This window comes from Apteryx mantelli, chromosome 2, assembly GCF_036417845.1.
Source record: "Apteryx mantelli isolate bAptMan1 chromosome 2, bAptMan1.hap1, whole genome shotgun sequence".
NCBI lineage: Eukaryota > Metazoa > Chordata > Aves > Apterygiformes > Apterygidae > Apteryx > Apteryx mantelli.
Genome location: NC_089979.1, coordinates 108607189 through 108621171, shown reverse-complemented (window position 1 = coordinate 108621171; position 13983 = coordinate 108607189). Strand labels below are relative to the sequence as shown.

At 37.1% G+C, this 13983-nt stretch overlaps 1 protein-coding gene across 1 annotated transcript in view; it reads left to right on the top strand.

Moving 5' to 3' along the window:
- CNTNAP2 (contactin associated protein 2) overlaps nucleotides 1-13983 on the top strand; it is a 1164397-nt gene that overhangs the window by 802312 nt on the left and 348102 nt on the right. The gene's annotated exons all lie outside the window — the stretch shown is intronic.

Genomic DNA, 13983 nt, shown 5'->3' with positions numbered 1-13983 from the left:
CTTACCATCAATTTCCTGAACTAGCCAGATTGCATGCTTAAAGATCTGAAATTTTAGTTAAATAGATACTCAGTGGATTACATTATAGTTAAACTCTATCAAAATGCTTGAATTTCAGCATCAGCTTCACTGCAATTGGGATGACGCACAGTTTTGAGCCTGCTAAGAATTTTATAATATTGTCAGTACCTTTTGTTTGCTGGACATCCTCCTTCTCATGTTTTCTTCTTTTATTTTTCTCTTCTCTTTTTTTTTCATGCCCACTGTTCCCCCCCAACCCTGGTTACAGGCCTCCTAATTAGCAGACTCCCTTTTGAAGAAGCGGAGGAAAACTTCTGGACCATTTAAATCATTGAGGGCAAACTTGTGTGCTCACTTTTGATTTCTTTCTGCACTGAAATAGCATGTGCGTGTGTTTTGAATCATTCAGTTAGCATGGAAGAGAGATGCAGTGTTAATTGTGCAAGTCCCAACCTGCCTTTGGCAATATGCAGGCACATAGTTTTCTGCATGTGCACAGACCCAACAGAGTCAGTAGTCTTCATACAGTTTCAGTATTTGGTTGATGGGTCACACCTATAATCTTCTGTAGTACATAACATCAGAAGTTAATTAAATAAGGAAAATCTGTCATATAGTATTGCAGTTTTTCAAAGTGAATATACTTTGAACAAAAATTATATGTAAGTGAAAAGTAAACTTATATTTGTATCTGATAGGTAAGAAAAACTTCATAGATTTCCTGGAAGCCACTGTTTTAATTTGAGTCCTAGGTAATTTAATGCATTTCTGATCATGCAGAACCCTGTAGAGATCAGAGGACTGCTTGAATAGAAACGAGGGCATAATTTGTCTTTATTGCTCAAGGAAATCATCATTCTATTCGTTAAATAAGGGGAAACCTAATAAAATAAATAGGAAAATTGTTCATAATTAGAGCAGGCACTTGCAGTCCCCTAAGCAGTTGATTGCTAAATGGTTTCCATTACAGTCAGCACTTTCACTTCATTCTTATATACTTTCTTCCTAACATCATCTTTTTGTATAATAGTTGAGAAATCCTTTAAAATTGTATATAAAATATATTCAAAAAAGCTAAGCATCCAGCAAGGCTGGATGAAATGTATGTTTACTTACCAGTAGAAGAGAAAGGGTTATATATGTGTCAGGAAGAGTCACTGACAGGCCATACTGGAGACCTGGGCCAAAGTATGTTGGAATCTATGGGTAAGCTGCTATTGTGTGGGTTTTTTTGTTTTGTTTTTTTTAACTAACAGTTTACTGTATGCAGAATCTTGCCTGATCCAGTGTAGTATTGTCTATAGTCCCAAAATGTCAGGCTGTTAGACGTGAACGTAGATGTTCCCTTGCAAATAAAATTTCTCATTGTTCCTGAAAGAAGCTAGCTGTGGTCATGGCTCCTGCGTGTGCTTGGAGCCTCAGTCTGAGCAGAGTCAGTGTGGTGCATCTTTTCCCCAGCAGGCGTATAATTAAAACGGCTGTTCAATTCTGTTGGACCTAAGCTACAAAGTTTTCAGCACCTCAGAAAAATTAGTTTTAAAAGTGGGGATACAGAAATGGAGGAAAAAGAGTAGAGGGAGTTGAAATTGCTGCAAGAACGTGGCTTTATTTCATTCTTTAAAGAAGTCTTGTCAGATAAGTGTGGGGGTTTTTTTGTTTTGTTTTTTTGTAACCTAGGCAAAATGTTCTCATCTTCCAGTACACCATCATCTTCTCTACAGAATTTGAGGTTTCTGTGCGTGGTCTGATATGGTAGAGGGAAGTTAGAGTATGCAGGAGAAACTGGTTTATGGAAATACATATTCTTCTGCTTTTCTTTTTCATGAATCCGATCACTGCTGAAGCTTTAAAAAAAAAAAAAAAATTTTTTGAAAACAAAGATGTGTTGCACATCTGCTAGCAGGAAGCCAATAAGGTAGCCAGTACAACATGAGTTTCTTAAAAGTGTTGTTTCTATACAGCACTGGCATTGGGATGTATGCAATTTAGAGTACTGTTTTCATGGATCGTGTACTGCAAAGATAGTTGGAGTCTCTGAAGATACTGTTCTGTATCTCCTTAACAGAACTATGTAGCCCATCCCTTCAGGTGGAAGAAGTAGTCTCCCCTGCACTGAGTCAGCGAGTGTAGGGATGACTGGTATGTTGGGATGAGAGGGAGAGATAAAGCCATGCCCTTGGGCCATGAAGGAATTAAAAATTTCATATTCAAGAATTTCCTGCTTCTGAGCCTTGAAAGTTTCTTGCTGTTCTAGCATAATCTTTATTCCTCATCCTACAGTACTCTAAAGCATTTTTAATTTTTCATTAAAATAATTCAACTTGTGACCTTCACTATTCTTTTTTAATAGGTATCCGTGTGATATTGTCTTTTCTTGGGACCAAGCCATACCTTTAGCTTTAATTTAGTATAGTAAATTATGGTTTCTTTCTTCAGTCTTAGGTTTAGATTGAGAGAACTAGATCACAGCATTCAAAGGAAAGATTTTTCAGCAGACTTTCCTTAAAGTTGCTGACTTTCATTAGAAGACTAATGAGCTTTTCCTTTTCTCCTAGTGCCCTTACATGCCACATTTCAAACCACAGGTGTGCTAAAAAGCTTTGTATAGAATGTCTTTTTAAACAATGCATGGCTGCTTTATGATAAATGAAATCATAAAGTGCTACGACTTACTGTGGAGTTTTAAGACATGTTTCATTTGAGAGATTAGGAATAGAGACTTATATGAGGTTCTGTGGTATAGTCATTAAAATTCTTCTGTCAGTCACGGCAGAGCTCAATGTTATTCTGCTCTCTATCCTGTGGCAACTAATGGCAGTGTGTTTTGAATTTTTCTAATGCCCAAGTGCTGAAATGTCAAAAACCAAGAAACACGATGTTACACTAATACGTATCACAGCAGTGTTTGTTATTCATTTGGGCACTGATTCAAGAAAACACATCCTTAACTTTAAGCAGCTAAGTTTCTCATTTCTCTTCAAATGGGATTCTTTACTTAAGTTTAAATCAGGCTTATATGTGTTGCAGAATAATGAGGAAATTAATCACATACTGTCAAGAATGTGCATTAAATCTCTGGACTGTAATTTTTCCATTTTTGAAACACCTTTTGTAAACAAAAGAAGGAAGTGTATTGGTTAACAATGCAATTTTTCACAGATTTTTTTTCCCAGTGTTCAGTTGCAAATAGCCAAAAAAGCCAATATTAAGAGGAGGCTGCGTTCCTGTGAATGGAACCCAGTATTTCATGAAAATATCTTTTTGAATTTCTCACTGTAATCATTTCAGGAAGCTGCTTAACATTCATTTTTTTGCCGCAGCAATTAGGCCACTTTCAGTGCATTATATTCCTTTTCCTGAGGAAATGAGAGGAGTCCAATGAGAGTGAGAGGAGATGGCTGGATATGAGAGGGGATAGTGGAGGACACTTCTTGAGGATTAAGTTGCATCTGTGAAGGATATGTCGAGGATCCAAGCACTCAAAAGTTGATAGGAGAGAGAAAGATGAAGAGTATTTAGAGGAAGCAGTTTAGAGCCCCAGGAGTCTTGATTTTTGCCTCTTCAACTGTGTAGAAATGAAAACTGACCCAAGTTCTCAGGTTGCTGGTCAACAAAGTCCAGGATATGGATTCTTAAAGTTCACGCTAATGTAGCAAAAGTACCTAGACCCCCTTTTCTCAAGATATCCTTATATATAATCTTTTTGAACTGCAGTAATATTTTTGGTAATTTTAGGAAGCCCTGTTTAGGATCATTACTAAAGAATTCTATGATGTTGTTTTGTAAAGGGAAAAAGGAGCAACTGATTTCTTTTAAGTGCATATGCTCCAGTGAGATGCTAAAATGAACCAAAAGATGCTTTAAGGGAGATGCATTTCATTTTTTTCAATTTTTTACCAGGTTATTTCTGAGACCACTCCCCAGAAGGTAGAAGCAGCTGTCAATTCTCCAGTAATTGAACTTAAAAAAAAATATATATATATATATATAAAAAAAAAAAACCTGCCCTTGCCTATATTCTATTCACTGTGCTGAAAACAACCACACTGTTAATTCTTATGTCCTTTGTTCTTGACTTTAATGTTCCTTAATCTAAGCTGAACTGCAATTGCCATCTGTTGGGCTAGGCACATAAATGATTGAAGTCCTCCTTCGTATGACTGTACTATGTCTCTTTATTTATTGTTCCTTTCAACATATGATCACTTTTGAATTCTTGTTTCTATTTCATCCATATAAGGTCATCTTCTACATTATGTCCCAAAGATGATTTAAGCCTTTTCCTTACAGGCACTGTTTTTCAGTAGCCCAATGTTTCATGTTATTCCAGTCCCCCCCAAAGGCATGAGTGATCTTTATTCTATTTCCTTGAGATACTCTTGACATCAGCTTTATATATTCAACTGTGTCAAATGGTTTGAAATCATCTTTAGAGATCCAAATAAGATATCCCTTGTCTACCATTTCAGTAACTTCCCTTAAAGCTTTTGGTCATTTCTTTCCACTGTATCTTGTTAAGCATCCAATTTATTTACTACATATTAATTTAAAAGATTATAACCTTAATATCCGACATTACAGTAAGTTCGCAAAATTAGTAGGGCTTTTTCTCTTGCTGAACTATTATGAAAGACTCTACATAACTACAAGGGGAAGTGTACAGTTTCTTTCTCTTGGGTATAAGAAGTTAAAAGGAAAATATCCAATAGGTAGTTGGTAATTAAACTTGAAGCTTAATTATTATTTTGATGAAGAAATGATGAAAGGAACAATAGAAGGAGAAAACTGCAGGAATAGTTGAAATATGTTTTGAAATTGGTTCCGTTCCCATCTAAATATATTAAGAAACTCACTGATTCCTGTAGAATTTGGTCCATGAGAACACTCTATTTACTCTCTTTGCTTCTGGATATTGGAGTTTTCTGAACGTAAAACCCATTTGCTACATTAGTAAAATTAGAGCAATATAATTCATATTGTCACAGTAACTTTACTGTGGAATTGACATTTGCACATCTCTGGCAAGATTGCCAAAACACTCAACTTCACTGGAATCTACATTTTTCATTTTTATAAACCAACTGTAGCTCCTTTGTAGTTGAATTAGTTTCAAACTGCTATATATAGTTTTAAACATATATTATGACATATATATATACACAGAGACAGACAGGGAAAAAATTTAGGAGGCAGGGAGAAGAGAGCAGTGTATGCTCTTAATTTTTTTCCACATCAATTGTATACTACATTGCTGGGTTTAAAAAAAAATATTTTAATGACATTGCTAATGGCTGTTGCGGTATCATCCCACACAATTCAACAGAAATTGGAATACCAAATATATTCTTACTGGAAAATAAAATCAGAGATCTCATATTGCTCTGTCCTCAGAACAGATGATTACCACTGTAATTTTATCCTCCCTAGAAGGCAGTGCATTTTTAAGTGGGCTGTCTTGTATAGTTTCCTGAGTGATTTGTAGTGTAGCATATTGTAAAGCACATTGCAGTAATCTAATTTGAAGTGACAAACGCACTGATGATGGTGTAAAAATCACTATGTCTAGTAAAGAGGCAGATATCCCCAGGGTGACATGTGGGCTGGAAAGGGATTCCTAAAAGTTGTCTAATAGTAGTTAGAAATCTAATAGGGCTTGCAGGCATCAATTCTTAACAACAAATGGAAAGCACCCTGCGGCAGATGAAGATGGATATAATTTTCATTGCATCTTGAAGTGGCCTCCCCTGTCTGTTGTAGGTATTGCCTTATATTTATATTCACTGAGCTTCCAGTTGACAATCCCATCCTTCCATCTTACCCGAATACTGAATATGCACTGCTGGTTTAAACAAGATACAGATGGGAATTATCAGCAGCACAGTAATGGTCATCAGTGCAAACCACATATCCTCACTAGTCTTCCTGCAAACGGACGTGTGCCAAACAGGAAGAGGCTTGGATAAAACTCTTGGCAACCAGCAACGTTTTGGGTAAAGGACAGTTAGCCACTGTTGTGCTAGTGATCAAGAAGCAAAGATAGCCAGCTGGAAGAAACACAGTCAGCTTGAGGGTTAAAATTTCACCTATGACTGATGGTAAGAAAGCACCAAGAATCCAAAGTATGGATTTGTAATCTTTACTTTTGAATGTGTGAGTACTGACAGTTTTCAAAGGAATATGAAATATTTTATAATCTTGGGTTTTCTCAAAACCATCTTCGCTGAGGCTCTGAGATCTGAGGTGTGGTTGAGTATGATGAATGTCATCGTACTGGATGGTATTTATCAAGACTGTCAGCCAAATTCTGGATCTTGAAAATGTGTCCATTGAAAAAGCCAGTGTTCTATAACTCTAGAGAGAAATGGTTTCTGAGAAAGGAAACTAGTTTTCTGATTTCTTGAGACAAATTTTAATAAAACAATATCTTAATAAGAAGATAAGACCATTAATGCCAAAAAAAGTAAAGCCCAATAGCTGTAATTCTGAAGATTAAATTAAAAATAAAAGAATACCTATAGGATATATTCATTATGTTTTCCAAAGCTTATTTTCTGAAGTTATTTCCAGTTAATTATCATTAACAAGGCTTACATATTGTCAGAAGCAAGTTTTCTTGTTTGAGTGAGCACCAAACAAATGAATGAGGAAAGTTCAGTAATAGGAGAAATTGACTGTTTGGAAAAATTCCAGAACAGTGATAAATACTATCACTGTCATAACACAAACATGTTAAGTATGAAGTGGGAAAAATTACTTAATATTTGATTGCATCATTTAAATAGCTTGTGATCGGAGAAGTTTTAAAATCCCTTTTGCTTTTTGTTAGTGAGTCTGAGTGGGCAGGATTGTCAATAGATCACTGTAATTGAGCAGTGTTCTCAGCAAGGTAGTGTTACTTTAGCTTCCTTTTGAGGAAATGGGTAGTCGGTGTTTGGGGGTTTGGTGGGTGGGGTTTGGGTTTTTTTTTTTTTTTTGACAGTTTAAAGTTAATCTTAACCGAATTTCACTATGATATCCATCCATGGGGGAGGAAGTGCTTCAACACAGAGCAATGTACTAAATTATAGGGAGCCTGTTTTCTCTATGACTGTGTCAAAAGTCTTAACAGTTTTGACCTAATGAGATTTTTCATGTTGAAAACTGTTATGAAGTCTATTAATAAATTTCCTGATCTACATAACAAATTCAATGATGAGATATCATTAAACCTACGGTTACGTGCTTTCTGTATTCTGTTCAAGGAAAATAAGACTCCTCCCTCATTCTTCCTCGCTCCTTCTCTTCCTTCACTGATAAAAACAAAATAAGGGAAAAAGCACTTTTTCATAGCTCTTTCCTTTATGAATGGGACACTCTATTGGACGTTAAAAGAGAACTAAGAAAAAACATGTTTGAATGAAGAAGTGGGCACCTGGAGGAGCATTATTTTTCTGAGGTGTTTACAGTTGGCTTGTGTTGGCACTCTGTCCTTCAGCAGGAAAGCTAGGATCAGCATAGTGAATGCAGTCAGGAACTCTTATGTGCCAATGTCTTTGGGAAGTATCCAGTCTCTTCTGCAGAAGGCAAAAGTCATTTTGACTACAAATATGGACAGTTAGGGGGGAGAGAGGGCATAGAGTGGGACAGGTGCTGTTTTCCATGCTCATGTTCCTTTTCTTGTTTATCTTACTATAAAAGCAGTCTGTTGCAAGTCTATATTGAGTTCTGTTTTCCACTTAAAATGCTCTTGTTATCTAAGGAAAGTATCATGGGTCCATCCCAAATGTATAGCACCCACTTTAAATACAGAATTCCCTTCCTGAGACTTCACAAGTAAATTGTTTTCTTACAATGGAGCTAAAAGCTGGGGGGGGGGGGTGTTCTTTAAGTGAAACATCAGTCTTTTTGACCTAAATTATTTTAATAATGGAATGATGCAGCCTGCTCAAAATTTATATACATCTGAAATTAACTGAAATCTGTCCATAGGATTAACTTGGCAGGGAGGGGATGGAATATAGTTAACCCAGTTAGTAACAGTGCTTTACCTCATTATGGCTGCGTAATGTATTCTTCAGTCAGGTCAGCAGATCAGGTAATTCTTGGTGTTTTGATTTTTTTTGTGAGATTTTGATTTTTGTGAGATCAAAAGGAACTTGGTCACTCTCCACCCCAGCTCTTTAAACTGCCTGACAACTCATAAGTCTCCTGGGTTTTATGAGCTATAATGATACAAGTAATATCGTGTGTAAATATGAACTGTACATAAACATGAAGGCTTCTCCTACGTGGTTTTTGCTCAACTGCTATGTCTTTTTTGAAAGCTCTGTGGCTATATATGAGTTACAAAATTAAGGCCAGGCCCAACAATTATATTGACTGACTGCACTGCTTAGCTTTTTTTTAACCGATCTCAAAAAAAAAAAAAAACAAAAACCAAACAAAAAAACAGTACAAAATGGGCTAAGGTGCAGAACTACATTGTCAGGACCCCCAGGAAACAGTAACTCTCTCATGCAATCACATGACGTACACCAAAAAAACCTTACTCTCTCTTGCTTTAAATTGTTTTTAGACCCTTCATTGTAATGTTACTGGATTTTTATAGTTTAAAATATGCTTGGATTTCTTATAAATGTTAGCTTTTAATTTTCTGTGTGTAATATTTGAGTATGGGAATACTATAATTATCCTTAAAATATTAATAACTATGCTCAATATTAATTCATTTAAGGTAGTTTTTAAATTTGAATAACAAAGGTCATAAGCTCATAGAATATTTTATAAATGATGCTACTTAACATCATTATAATTGTTTTCTTAAGTGATCTCTGCCCTTTCAAGGGGCTTTCAGATATATGGAAGTCACATTTGGCTCTGCAACTTCTTATTATACTGTCCAACAAAATGTCTCTGAACACTTGTGGTTAGAAATCGCCATATGTTATGCTTTCTTAAAATAATTGCCGGCATACCAGAGGAATACTCATACCAGTATTGTTGTAACTGTAATTGACAGGAATATATATCAAATTACAGTTAACAGGGATAGATTTTTCACTTCCATCAACCTCAAATGAGATTTCTGTGTACTATTGACAGAAAACACAGGGTAGCTTTTCTTTCAGATTTGCATATATTAACTATAGCTGCCATGTTCTGTTTTCAATTACATGGGAGTAAATGGCAATGGTGTAGGAGTTTCAGGTAGTACAAGTTATTTCCATTATCATTTTGGTAATGGAAACTGGCAGCAGTTCTCGAGCCGATTACTGATTGACTCTAGCTGGCACCATTCTTGAGTAAGTAAGCAGTTTCTGAGAAACTGGAACCATAAAAGAGAAAGTTGGCATTATTTTCAAACTATAAATATCTAGCCAATTTCCTTGGAAAGTATTATTACATTAAGGGATGAAACAAACAAATAGTCCAGACTAGAAGGGAAAAAAGTAGTTGGGAATCACCATACATAGAGAGAATGCCTACCTTTTTATATAAAATACAGAAGTTTGGTATTCCTGCCATGCAGTTTCCTTCCCAAACCTCTGGGGCCAGCACCAAGAGTGTGACTGCACTGGATGCAGGAGTTGGCTAGTGGTAACAGAGGAGGAAGGATTTTTGCTTGTGTCTGTGGTAGATGCTTCAGCAGCTGAGGAGAGACTCTGTCATTCCAGAATCTGTTCAGTTCTTGCCTCAAGGACTTCGCTTTCTAGGGCCACGGCTTTCTAGCTAAATCAGAAAAATGTGTGAAGAAGATAAAATCCCCCCAACCACACAAAGAGTGCCTTTCCTGTGCCCCAGCCAAGACTCAGCCTCAGCACTTGCTCTGTCTCTGACCTGCTGCTGCCAGTACAGATCTTCCAGCTTCTGCTTTTCCACCAAGCCACCTTGCTGGATGATCAGAAATTGTCGGCATGCATGTGTTGCCTGCTTCCATGCTGCGTGCACAGTACATCTGATACAGCTCACTGTCTGCCTTCAGGCTTGCCAGTGAGTGTGTCCTGTGCATCTGTAATCCGGTGGGTTTTTTCTCCTTATGAAAGTCTAGGGTCCTTTGGTCATTTGAACCAGTCTCTGAAACAATTAGTTGAAGATGAAATTGGAGCTAGCCTTCTCTTTTAAACAGGAATGGTTGCCCAGTGTTGCCTTTCAAATATTTGTACTCTAGATCGCCAATAATGCTTTAGAAAATAGAGAATGGGATCAGAGGTTATTCTGTTAAATATATTGTTCTCCCTGACAAACCCACATGTAATTTTTCCCCACCCTGTGCTTGAGGTCACTGTCCCATGTTACACAACACTTATGTTATCAACAAATCATTTGTCAGAAAAAAGCTGTGTGAGTTTTTTGGGGGTTTTTTTGGTTTGGGGTTTTTGTTTGTTTTCTTTTGGGCTAGCAACTTAATTAGCTTCATAAACTGTTTTATTGTGGTCCTAAATAAGCCATTGTACTGAGTTTTGGAAGAAACAAACGTTGACTTACATCGCTTAGGTATACCCTAATCGACCTCCCATCACTTTCTGGACAGCAGGAAGAGATTGATTGGCTTTTCTATGCATGTTTGTATAAATATAAGCATAAAATCAATAACAATTTATAAAAAGGTGCAACAAACTTGTATTTTAGTAGTGCTTTACTTTTACTGCAACACAAAGATGCTCAGGTGGTTCAGAGGATGCATTTGCCTGAATTGGCTCTATCCTCCATGGGCCAAGAGCAGCACTTTGACCAATCCACACACAAATTTTTGTTCAGAGAGCAGGGGAATAAATTAATTAACCCAGCTGAAACTCTGTAGAAAATTCAGGTAAGGTGAGTTCAGCCTTCTACAGTGGAGTACTGCCAGAAATTTTAATAATGTGGGTTTTTTTTTTTCAAAAATTGGTCAGGTCTTTGTGTATATGTACATGCGCATGCCATGTTCTGTCTGTGGTGCTAATTTTTCTACACGTTTCTCTTGCTCACATGAGATGTTTTGCCCTTTCTACATAAAGGAAACTTGTGTGCATCCAAGAGTACATCTCTATCTTCTTTCATCCAGTGGGCCATAGTAGAGCCTGAGCCTCTCCCTCCCCCACGGGGAAGTGTCAGTGCAGTGTTGTCTGGAAGCCCGTATGGGAAAGGAGCTCCATTTGGGGACGTAATGCCCTGTGCAGCTTCTGTTGCTAATGGCATTGCTGTGGCCTTCTCCTGACTAGTCTAGGAGCCTCTCCAGTCTGAGAAAGCTAAACTGAGGCAGTGTACCTACTGTGTTAGTAAGTCACATATTAGGACAGTTAGAGCTCTTACATGTATGGTGCTTTCTGCCGAAAATGAGACGTTCCTGTCAGTGAATATATAACCTAGTTCAATCCCTTCCTCAAAAATAAAGCTGCAATAAAATTCCATCCCAGGCTTTCAAGAAAACTGTGTTATATTCTGTATATAACTTGGTAGGTGACAGCTGAAATCTTTCCTCAGTACTTTGGAGTGGGATTAAAGCAATACAGAAATAAAGATTCCTTTTCTTCCCCTGCCACTGCCTCTTTTCTTTTTTTTCAAAGTGGAAGAATAGTATTGTTTCATATGGAGCTTTGGACTAAAGTTATGAATATTAAAATAACCATCTTGCACCACCTGCTGAATTTCATCTCATTTGGCTAGTGATGTGCACTCCCTGTGGAGGATCCGTCTTGCTTTGCTTACCTTATCTCTGAATGTTTGATTAGCAAGACTAGCACTGTATCAATTACAAACACATGGGTCCACATGATTCCATGTAATCAAAAACAGTCTGACACAATATGGTGAAAATGAAGACTGGAAAAAATTAAGGAGTACAGAGTCCTGGTGATAAGAATAATCATGGCATGGAAAGATAACTTTACTATGGGACACACCCAGAACTCTTTATGTAAAAATATTTCTGTGAACTTGGTGAAGAAGTACTGAAGCACTTTTGAGTATGCCCTAGTTTATCAAAGTATTTTCATGTAGTTAGAATATTGAAGTGCAGTATTTGGCTGTAAGTTTTGGGACTAGGCAGAGACTAACAGGGATGAGATTTGCATACATGAATTGAAAGCATACTGCTATGCACTACCTCTTAGGTTCTCACTACTGTAAGGCACATCTGTTAGGTGACTTAGTATTCTTTGAAACTGCCAGATGATCTCCCTGGAGAATGAGGTCTGTGTTTGTGATAGATACGGCAAAGGTAGCAGCATGACAAGTTTTCCTCTGCGCGCCTCTGAAAGGACAACTGTGGTCAATAGTGCTGCTCTGCAGAAACAGGTGAACTGTCTGGGGCCAAGGTGTCGGTGGCTCATCCAGGAAACTGAAATCTTGTGCAAGCCAATTCAAGGCACTGGAATAGACTTACAGATTTCTTAAGTTTTGCCTTAAAGTTCGGAGCTTCTTATTCCAAATAAAAGACATGTTTCTTTGGCTTGGCTTTCAGTAGTAAAAGTGTATAAAACAGCAGAAAGAGAATTAAATAATTAAAAAATACCCCTAAAAATGTGAGAGGACTATACGCAATAAATATTACTGACAAAAACTGATACACTTCTAGGAATCTTTAATGTAATGTGCTAAGGGACACTTTCTGTAGAACTGAAGAGAATGTTCTGGGTTTTTATTTACTATCAGTCCCTGGTACTAGTGTGGAGTAGGATTGACCTATTTCAGTTCTTGGCTCTTTGAGATGGACACTATGGACTAGCAAGCGTCAGCTGTGATAGTTTTTACACTATTAACTGATCAGCTTGAGGTAAACAATACATTCTTTACACCCAAGCCACAGAATAGTATTCATACAGGAAGACAGCGTCATTGATGATGACTGAATCTTCATAGTTTGATTCTAAAAACCTGTGTCTTTCAGATAATTGTTTTCATTTTTCAGTTCTGTGAAATGTCCATCTGAGAAAAGATAATGAAAGGTCTAGTATGGGAAAATTTCTATGTTCCTTTTCTTTATTTCCTTTCTAAACTGCATTCCAGCTTCTACAAATCTTTGACCAGAGGGGTGTGTTGTTTCATTATTATGGTATCTCACTGTAAATCTCTTCTGGTAACTACCAACAAAGGGATCGTAGTAATGCTTTTTCTAGGGATGTGCTATTTAGTAGTTTAAAGTTATATAACAAATACAGTCTCTGTTCTATGGTGAATATTTATGCTCCTTTTGTATGTGTGTTAAGCTGTGGGAAGGGATGAGATTCAGCCTGTCCTGCTTTATTTCTCATCACCAAAAACTAGGGTATCTTTCCCCCCTCCTTTTCACCTTTTCACACCTATACTGAAGCTTTTAATTTCCATTGTCTTCCACTTCTATTATGTCTTGCCTTAAGATCCATACTATAACCACAAGTTGGCCATCAATGGGGTCATATAGTACTTCTATTGTAAAATACTAAGGTTCAATGAACAGTGGTTTTGCTTTACCCAGGGGACAGAGCTTGGGTCAGTAAAAGTGTACAAAACCTTTACTCTAGTGTATATTAATAAAACAGTGTGTTTTAGTATTAAACATTAAATGATGTAATCATATTAGAATTTGGTGCATCTCTGATATTACAGTATCACAAAGTGCTGTTGCCCTCCAGGCCACAGCAACTTACCACACACAGTGAATTTTCCTTGCAGGGAGTCCTTGAGTCTTTATAGCACCTGCCTTGTGTCCTTTTAATCGATTTCTGGTCAAAGCTAATCCTTATTAGTTCCACAAGTCACTGTTACTATTGGTCATTTAAGGAAGTCTCCTTACAGAAGCAATGGATATTGTCCCTTACAAAGCAAGCAGCATTTTGGTTATCAAAACCACAAAGGCAGCTAGGGTTTCATCTTTTCAGCAGTTTGTGGAAAGTTGTTGAAACTGTTTTTAGTAAATGCTGCCCCATGATGACTGTATACACGCATGCCCTTCTTTCCCACCCCTCACTCACAAATCATGTTGCAGAACACCTTTTGTAAAAAGGTCAAAATTTATTTTAATTT